This window comes from Chenopodium quinoa, unplaced genomic scaffold, assembly GCF_001683475.1.
Source record: "Chenopodium quinoa cultivar QQ74 unplaced genomic scaffold, ASM168347v1, whole genome shotgun sequence".
Lineage (NCBI taxonomy): Eukaryota > Viridiplantae > Streptophyta > Magnoliopsida > Caryophyllales > Amaranthaceae > Chenopodium > Chenopodium quinoa.
The window spans coordinates 1-10023 of record NW_018744102.1 but is presented as its reverse complement, the minus strand read 5'-3'; the positions used below and the strand labels follow the sequence as shown (position 1 = coordinate 10023).

Below are 10023 nucleotides of genomic sequence, written 5' to 3'. Positions count from 1 at the left end.
ATGCTTTAATTTAATTTATAAATATGTGGATTAGTTAATAGACTAAATTTCTCTCTCAAGCCACCATAAAAACTAATTAGTGGATCATCTTTGCTAGGTAGCGGAGGGATTAGCTGTTTAATTAAGAGCATGGTTTATTAATTCCTAATTCATTTTTGTACTCCATATTACATCAACATTTATTATGGTGGGCATATATAGGAAATGAACAAAAATGACACCAAATTTAATTAAATCTTACTACTACCATATAGCCAGCTAGCCATATCTATATAGCTAGTAAATGTTCATCATATAACATAAGGTACAAAATTATATAGCAGCACACACATACAAATTTAAACTGCTATTTCAAATATCAAAATTCAAAATCAAACCCTGGTACTTGGACCACATTGGCCTCATTACCTTGCATACTATTAGTTGCACCATTATTTGCTGGAGGATTACTTGACCCGTTACCTTGAGACTGCCCTGACATTGCCATGGACCGATTTTCCGGTGAGCCGGGGTGGTTCGCGGGGCCCACTAGTGATCCTTGACTGTATAAATGACTAAGCTGGTGGTAGTAAGGACAAGTTCTAGAGTCAACGGACCTTTCTTGTTCAAGTCCTTAGTTTTCCTGAAGTACTTGTTTATGTTCTCCCATTTTTCTTTGCATCTCTTAGCACTTCTTTGTACCCTAACTCGGTCATCTTTTGCGAAATCCTTTCCCATAGAGGACCCTTAGAGGAGGTTTCTGTATCATGGGGAGTCTCACCGCCATTGTTGTTGAAAAGGCTGCACCTTATGTTGATCAATGCTAGCACTTCATCTCTTGGCCATCTTCTACCGGTGTCATCCTTATTACCACTCTTGATGTTCTCTAAGGCCTTAGTGTTTGTAATGTGGTCCGCTGCATTAGTGCTGGTATGTTCAGAGCTGGAGAATTTACGAGAGGAAACTAAAGAAGGGATTTTCAAAGGCTCATTCTGATGACTAGGAAGAGGATTATTAGGGTTTTGATGATCCAAGGAGGATGATTTCAAGGGAAGTGTCGATTTCGAGTTGTCTAGAGCAAGATTCTCATTTGATGAAGAACTAGGGATGTTATTCACCAAAGGAGTATGAGTAGTACAAGATGAATTGGGTTGTAATTGCACACAAATAGAGTCTTGAGTTAAAATAGAGGAATTGGACGAAGTCATTTTTGGTACCTTATTAAGCTTCTCAAGTGCCTCTTTAAAAGATTGAGTTTCCAAAAAACTTGATGATGAAGTACTAAACTTGTTCAAGAAGCCAAGGATCTTGGTATGGCGGTCACCGGAAACCGCCTGCTCGTGTGCCCTAGCATCTAACTCCTTCTCTAACCTCTCAAACTCTTGCCTTTTCCAAGCTTCTTCCTTAGCAATCTTCTCCTCATCTCTCTTAACCATATCGCGAATTATCTTACAATGAAGCTCCTCTTGTTGTGCCATCATCTTACTCACAATCTTTCTCAACAAAACCCTTTAAACATCTCAAATTTCTTCTGTCTTTTTCCTCTTCTTCATCACTCTCTTTGTACTTTCCTCCGTCTTCTCGCTATCGTCTACTGACTGCTGCTGCTCATCTTCCACCACCTCATCATTATCATTACTCTTGTCATTATCTTCTCTTATTTCATCATCTTCAATCTTCTGCCTTTCGTCGTCTTCCTCCTCCTCTTCCTCCTTTCCATCATCAACACAAACATCCCCTTGAGACAAACAAGTCTCAAGGTTATGATGATCACGTTCACATTGATCAGGAAGAGAGCCCTTCTGATGATCATCGCCGTCGTTGTCGTGATCAACATTAATGTTGTTAGTGTTATTATTGTTACAAAGCTCTTCAAGCTCACCAAAGAGCCTATAATTGTTGTTGCTCGGAATATTATTATTATTATTATTATTATTATATTATTGTTGCAAGTATTATTAGAAATAATGCTGCTGTTGAAACTTCTAGTTTCTTCCTCAAATTTCTCTTTGCATTTCTCAGCACTTCTTTTGAATCCAATCTCTGATAACTTTCTGCTCCCATCATAAATACACAAAAAAACAACATCAAAGGATTAAAAATAATAATGTATGTACTTTTTTTTTTTTTTTTGACAGCTATTATATAAATGGAGTATCAATTTCATGATTTAAATACTGAAAGGGACCAGAAATAATATATGGTGCTGTAAATAATAATGTTACAGATAGACAGAAAGAAAGAAAATAATAATATGACGAAATTAGGCATGTGTAGTTTGCTAGAATCTCATCAACAATGATATCAAATAAACTACCCTATCAATCTATTTTAACATGGGTCCAATTAAAAAACAAAAAATCATATCGTTACAAAAATAATGATCTATTAATCAAACTATATCAACCCTTTTGAGCCGGCGCAATGAAGTGCTGGCTCGGAGTAAGGGAGGATTAGATGTACGCAACCTTATTATTATCTGTCGAGATGATTATATTATAAATAATGACTGTGTTATGTTACAGAGTTACTTATTATGTAATATGTATGACATACCTTGAGACATTTTCCCAGATGAAGTCAGGAAACCAAGTATTATCCATACTAGATCTGATTCTGAAGAGAGCAAGCATTTCATCATTAGACCATGGAAGTTCAGGCAATAACATTAAGGATGATGATGATGAAGATCTTTGTGTTTCGCCGCCATCTTCTAACCTAGTAGGGTCAAGTTGGAGTGTTTCATCTTTAACAACTTCATTCCTTGTAAGAAACTGCGAGTGATGATGGTGGTGGTGATGTAGAAGGTGGCCATAAGGAACATCGAATGTCGGCTGAGGGGCCGGCGGAGGTGGTGGTGGTGGTTGTTGTGTATATGTAGGAAAACCGGCCGCATGACGGTGTTGGTGTTGGTGGTGGTGAAGAGAGAATGATAAAGGAATAGAAAGTGCGGCTGCAGCAGCAGCCGCAGTATTAGTATTATTAGTAGTATTAGTAAGAATATTAGAAGAAGATGTTGGTATAGATGTTGTAGTAGCAGCAGCTGCTAAAAATTGGTAGAACTGTTCAGGCATTCCATCAAACATCTTTTGTGCATACTTTTTTTTTTTTTTTTTAATTTTTGGTGGGTGAGATAGATTCTCTAAGAAAAACCCAAAAAAACTTTACCACTTGATTTAAAATTTTTACAATGGCTTAAACAAAATACCAAAAAAAATAGGGGACCTTCATCTTGCTCTTATAAAGGGGCCCCCTTAATTCATCAAGGGTTTTTGTCATCTACCTATGCCCTAAATTTATGAGGCACTTTAAGGTAAGTGAAGGGCATTTCCTTAGAAAATGACAAGAAAAGATGGGATTTGATTTGGGAGTGCCCTACACTTGTAGGGCTATGTGGGTGTGGTTGTATTTTAACAAAATGATATTTTTCAAAAAAAAATAATTAATTTTTTTTAAAAAAAATAATTATTTAATTTTTTTTTTTGGGTGTAAGAATCCAATGAAGAAGGGTGATGGTGATGATGGTGTAATTAACGGCAAGAGATAGCAAGACACGTGAAAACATGCAGAGAATGGGACCCTATTTATTTAAGTTTGGAAATGAACATAGTACATACAACAAACACACCTCCTTTTCCTTTGTTTTTATGTTCCTTTTACAATTTTAATTTGATTATAGATGATATCTAGACTTTTGGGTTGTTCAATTTGATTTTATTATGGATTTATAGGAAGTACCAAGACCTTTTTTTTCCTTTCAATTATAGGAATTCGATTGATTTATGTCATATCTTTTTATCTACTTTATTATATGTGATCGATTTTGTATGTTAAGGTAAGGTTTGATTAGAAACATTGGATTGATATGATATTGTATCATCTACTTTTTAGTGTAATGAATGTACATTATTATTATATGATATACATGGTTAGATGGTTATGATTTTTAAGAGTTTTACCTTTACTTTATATAGAAAGGGTACAATTTTAAAATGAGCCACATATTATGACTATTTACTACACGTACATAAGTATTTACAACTCCTTTAATTTAACCTTTGATATCATTCACTAATTTTATTTTGACTATCGTTCATTGTATCAATAATGTAAGGTATACATATATTAGCAAATGTATGTGAACATTAAAATAAGTGTTAACAACTAGAAATATGATAAAACATCATATCATGTTTAAAATTCTTTTTAAATTAGATTTTTAAACAAATGTATTATAACGCAACAAATTATGTACATTTTAAAATAGTAAGTACGTATATTCGTATATGCATAGACAAGGAAGATATTTCATATGGATGGAATAAATAAATAAAAAGCCCAAAGAAAAGGAAAGGAAAGTAAAATAGGGCAGTCACAAAAATGACTTGAGATGGGGTGAAGATGATAGCCGATCTTCAAGGACCAACATACTCTCATGTTGCATCATTATCATACAAGGGTACTCATTTAATCACTTTCAATTAATTTATTTTTAATCTTCATATTCATATATATTCATTTCCCACTTCTCAATGATTGCTCTACTCTACTTCTTCATGATTTTGCTCTACTCTCAAACATAAACTTTCCTTCAATTATTGTTAAATCCATGACGACCTAAATTAATTGGTGTAAGTTTCAATGGTGAGGACGACGAGAAAAATAAGGCACAAAATGTCGGATAAAAATCGTAGGAGTAATATATAATACCTAGATAGGATTTTGTCTATGCCGCATTGTTGTGCTATATAATGTCTTTCTATGTATCAAAAACGAACCATGAGTAAATAAGTCTTATAAAATGCATGTCATTATGTTTTCTTATTATCTTTGAAAAACTTTAGAATATTTTATCTCTCATAAATAATCCCTAAAGTTTTAATATTATGCAACCGAGGTAGTATATAGAAGAGAAGAGAGTATGTAAGTGTAACAGATCCAGGTCGATAGTAATAATAACAAATGGGGAGTTGACAAAATCGAGACCCCACGATTCAGTGTTAATTTAATTTAAGACAATATCAGGATGAACATGCATGTTATATGTTTCCCCTGCCTTATCACTCAATTTATAGTTTCCTCTTCTTTTTAAAATTTTTTGTTTTTTTTTTTTAAAAAACTTTTCCAACGACGACAATGACTTCTTTTTATTTTAGTACTCCGTATTTTAAACTAATGATTGCATAAATTTTTTGATTAGGAATGCTATAATAATAATAATAATAATAATAATAATAATAATAATAATAATAATAATAATAATAATAATAATAATAATAATAATAATAATAATAATAATAATAATATTAATAATAAATGATTATAAAATGTAAAATAAATATAAATATATATCTATATATGTAAAGAGTCACAAAAGTTGTTATGCAGTCATATATAATTCAATCTTAGATTTTACTCCCTTCGTTCCATAATACTCAATACATGAATTTGACACACATTCCAATGCAAGAATTTAACCACTAATATATACGAAGTATAATTATACATTAATTAAAATATTAAAAAGTTGCTATTTTTAAGCTTTACATAAACATCTATTTAAAAAACATATTGCATGATATATACTTCTTCGTAAATGTTTCACATATTATGCAAAAGCCATAGTACAGTTAAAGTTCCTATGTGAATAGTAAATAAAATTAATTAATTTATGTCAATTATTATGAAATAGAGAGAACTACATATCCTCAAATTCAAAATCGACTTTAGAAGCTAAACTAGTTGGCATCTACGATTATTAATGTTTTATTTTTGTGTAGGTCTAAATTATGTTCCTCCTTCCTTCCTACATTTGTTTCAATGAGACATACATTTGTTCCCCCATGAATGTCTTTATTCCCTAATTTACGTGTTCTTTTTAAGCCACCATAATACATACTTATATATATATTTATATGTCCTAAAATTCTGAGATCTCATCACCGATTCTTCATTTATTAATTATTAATCGAAAGGAGAATCGTCCTCATTTTGTCTTATTTGTTGTTTTTTTATTGACTTTATTTTTTTAAGAGCATCCTAAAAACCAACAAGTTCGATGAGTACAATAATACTTTTATCTTCTATCGAGTTAGATTATATATTATGCGCTTAAATTTTTGTGTTTGACAAAATGACAAACTCTATGAGCTTGCTAATTCATGTTTTGACAGTATCATGTTCATTGCACTTAAATAAACTTATGTTAAATTCACTAATGAACTTATATAATCTTATGTTAATTACATTGATGAACTTCAGCTATATATAAATGTAATTTTGTTGGTGAATGAATAATAAATTAGGTTATGAAGAACATCATCTACAACAAAAGTAATTTCATTATCACTCATTTTCAAAAATCCCACAATATATGTATCAAAAACTTTTATTCACACATAAATCAAACGCAGACTATACTAAATATGAAATATTTCACTAATATAATGTGTTATTTGATTCACCTTATTATTTCTACTTATTCATAATGAAGTATTTCCAGAAAAAATAGTAAAGTTAAAGTTTACATAACTTCAAGTTAAAATGCATGCTATTTCAATTATGTTTCATATTATGTGTAACATTTACCATATATGGATGTTTCCTTTTTTAGTTATTATTTCATTCTCTTTCTCTCTCTCCTCATCAACACGAATTTCTATCTTTCTCTCTCCATCTAACACTTACAAATAAATTAAAATTTGCCGATAAATTTGTATTAAAACCTTTATTGCAGATAATATGAAACGAATGAAGTAATAATAATAAGGGGTTACCGGGATCGGAACTTGCCTACATAACAAGGAAAGCAAAGCCAAGCCGACAGAAAATGTGAAACAACATAGTTGTATTATAGAAAGGAAATAGATGCTTTGTCTAATTTTGTAGTTTCTATGTTGATCTGTGATTTCACTGCCTCATTCGTCGCCATGCACAATGCACAAATACAAGATTTGTCAATTGTGATTTGTGATGTGCCATCCCATGTTTTTTTTTTTTTATAACTACTCTTATACATGACTTCACCTAGAGTTAATTAACAAGGTGCATTCGAGGGGTATTTTAATTTGATCACTCGATCACTCATTTTTTATCATCTAAAAAGTTTTAAAAGATTTGAGTTAAAATGATCGATGAATAGTTAATGAACAATAAAATATTTAGAACCTATTTCAATCTACTTACTTTGGCAAAAGTTATAAGATTAATTTGATTTTATTTATTTTGTCCAAAATAATCTTGTCATTAATTATTCGATCTGAAAATTAAAATCCTTAAATTATGAAATTGTTTGATTGGAGCTTATTTAAGGGTTAAGGCCAGGTTTGGAATCGCCAAGTATCTATCAATCTATGATTGTTAAAACTTAAAAGTACATGTTTGGGTCCAATTTAGTCAAAATTGGGCCTGAGCACTAAATGATCCAATTAAAAGCCCAAGGTCAAGGTTCAACTCTCCAATTGCTCAAAAGTCAAAAGTCAGCCCACAAAGTAAGCCAATTGGGCTAAAGCCCAACCTCTCCAAATATGATGAGGTATAAAAGCCCTCATATTAACACATTCAAGGGACATCTCATAACATCACATACGAGATCATACACTATCAGACACATTGTCACTTGCATTATCTCATACACCGATTATTGCAATTCATATGCTCATTCTTGCATTGAGAAATACTCCACAAAAGCCTCAAGCTACAAACTCTCTTGCATAGTGTCTTCCTTTTTACACATTGTACTGACTTTAGCATCGGAGGGGCCTTCCTCGGAAACACCCCCGAGGCTAGTTTACGTGTGTTCACTGTGCAGGAAACCTTCGGCCCAACACAGCTTGGATCGAATCCAGTCTTCTCCATTTTAGTGGACCTTCGGCAAGGTCCCATTGTTTTCAACCGAAACAATTTGGCGCCGTCTGTGGGGAAGACTTTCAAAAATCTTTAAGCCAAATTCCTAACCAAGATCATCTTGCAATTATCTTAGCAGCCATGGCTAAGAACCGCAAGAGCAAAAGCCTCCGTCAAGGAGCGGGCGAAAAGCCTAAAACCCCTACACCATCGCCCTCGCCGGACCGGAACTCTCCCAAGGGTGTCGGCTCGGGGAGGATCACACAAGGAGGATTCCCTATCTCCTATAATGCATGACTCTCAATATAGGCCGGACCACTCTCGGTCTAGCAGGGGTCAGTCTGATCATAGGACATATTCAGTGTCCCAAAGCCAACCATCGGCTGCACGGCCTCATTACCACACTCGGCCGGGGACCCCTTTGACGGGGCCCAGTTCGGAGGAGGTGGCAAGAGCGCTGGCAGTACTCATGGAGGCAATGAGGGCACAGAATATGCCACCGCCTCGTGATCGAACTCCTCCGCATACCCGGCATCAGCGGAGGAAGTTAGACCATGACGGTGGGAAGCTTCCTTCCTTCCGGGAACTGGAAGAGTGGGAGGAGGATTCTTGGAAAAATGAAAAACAGAGGAAGAAGAACTCTCAATTATTTAAAGGATCCTCATCCTCAAGACCAGCAGCGCATAAGAGCAGCAGCTCAGCTTCTCGGCCAGAATCTGCTCGCCGGGAACCTGAGACTGCTCGCAGAAGCGTCCTTGACCGACTCGGCGGCCAGGAACCGAGCGTGCGTAGTCGCCTCACGTTCCCTGCAGCGAGGCCCAGACTTCCCAGCCAGGGACGAAAACCACTCCTACCTCTCTGAGAGGGCGGAGCGCGGTCCCTTCGGCCAGGAACAAGGGCAAGGCCATTATGCTTCCCGCTAGTTCACCATTCGAGCAATGGATACTAGAAGAGCGCGTACCCACGGTTAAAATACCGTCGCATATCACATATGACGGGACCACGGATCCGAAGGACCACGTGGCCTCGTATGAGACTCATATGCATCTTTGCCCCAGATCCGAGGCGACTTGGTGCAAATATTTCCCAACCACTCTCAAGGGGGTCGCGCAAGCGTGGATCTCCAAGGGAGTAAGGCAAGGCTCCATAACAGGTTGGGATGATCTGTCCTCCAAGTTCAGGAGCAAGTTTTCCACGGCAAACCGCCGAGAGAAGACTACCGCAGAGCTCATGGGTCTGCAACAGGGGGAAACCGAAAGCCTCCGAGACTACCTGACCCGTTTCAGTAACGAGTCATCAAGCGTCTCTCAGCTGGACCAGGGGCTAGCTGTTTTTGCAATGCAGAATGGCCTTCAGCCAGGAAAATTCCTAGACTTCATGGTCATGCATACCCCGCAGACCTTGGAGGAAGCTCTTAGTGCTTCGGATAAGTTCATCCGAGCCGAAGAATGGAATAAAGCAAAAACCCAACCTCAATCCGGGGGAGGGAATCAGAGGCAAATACCTTTGTCTGAAGGCCAAGGCCATAAGGCAAAGGGAAAATCAAAGGCTCCGGAGCCATCTTCGGCCAGCGACCTAAAGAAGGACAGGTTTGCCTCATACACAGGCAGATACGACTCCTACACTCCGCTCTCTCTTCCACGCGCCAAAATTTACAGTGTGACGAAGGAGGAGCAGAGTTACCGAAAGCCGAGACCACTCCCAGAGTGGTATCAGCGAAAAAATAAAAAATCAGTGGTGTGAGTTCCACGAGTCTTCGGGCCACAACACTGAGGAGTGTATCCAGCTGAAGGACCAGATAGAAGACATGGTTCGGAAGGGATACTTGAAAAAATACATCGCGGATCACCGCGAGAAAAAAGAATCCGAGAGGTTAGCAAAGGACTCTCGGCAGGACCTTGATTTCCCCCGGAAAAAACAGTAAAAAACAGGAGGGGAAATTCCCTCCGATCAATGTTATCTCGGGAGGAATATACTCTCGGAGGGAGCACAAGCGTCACCTTAGAGCTTTGACTCACCAGGTGAACAACGCTGACATTCAATCTCCCCAGTCGCCGGTGCCGAACATGACGTTCACAGCCGCCGACTGCCGGGGGATTACGTTCCCTCACGAGGATCCGTTGGTGATCATCGCCACGGTGGCCAACCACGACGTCAGTAAGGTCCTTGTTGACGGTGGCAGCGGAGCAAACATTCTGT

General features: G+C 36.7%; 1 pseudogene; it reads right to left on the bottom strand.

Annotated features, from left to right (window-relative positions):
- Positions 1 to 225: 225 nt before the first annotated feature.
- Positions 226 to 3186, bottom strand: LOC110692380 (annotated as a pseudogene).
- Between the last annotated feature and the right edge of the window lie 6837 nt (positions 3187 to 10023).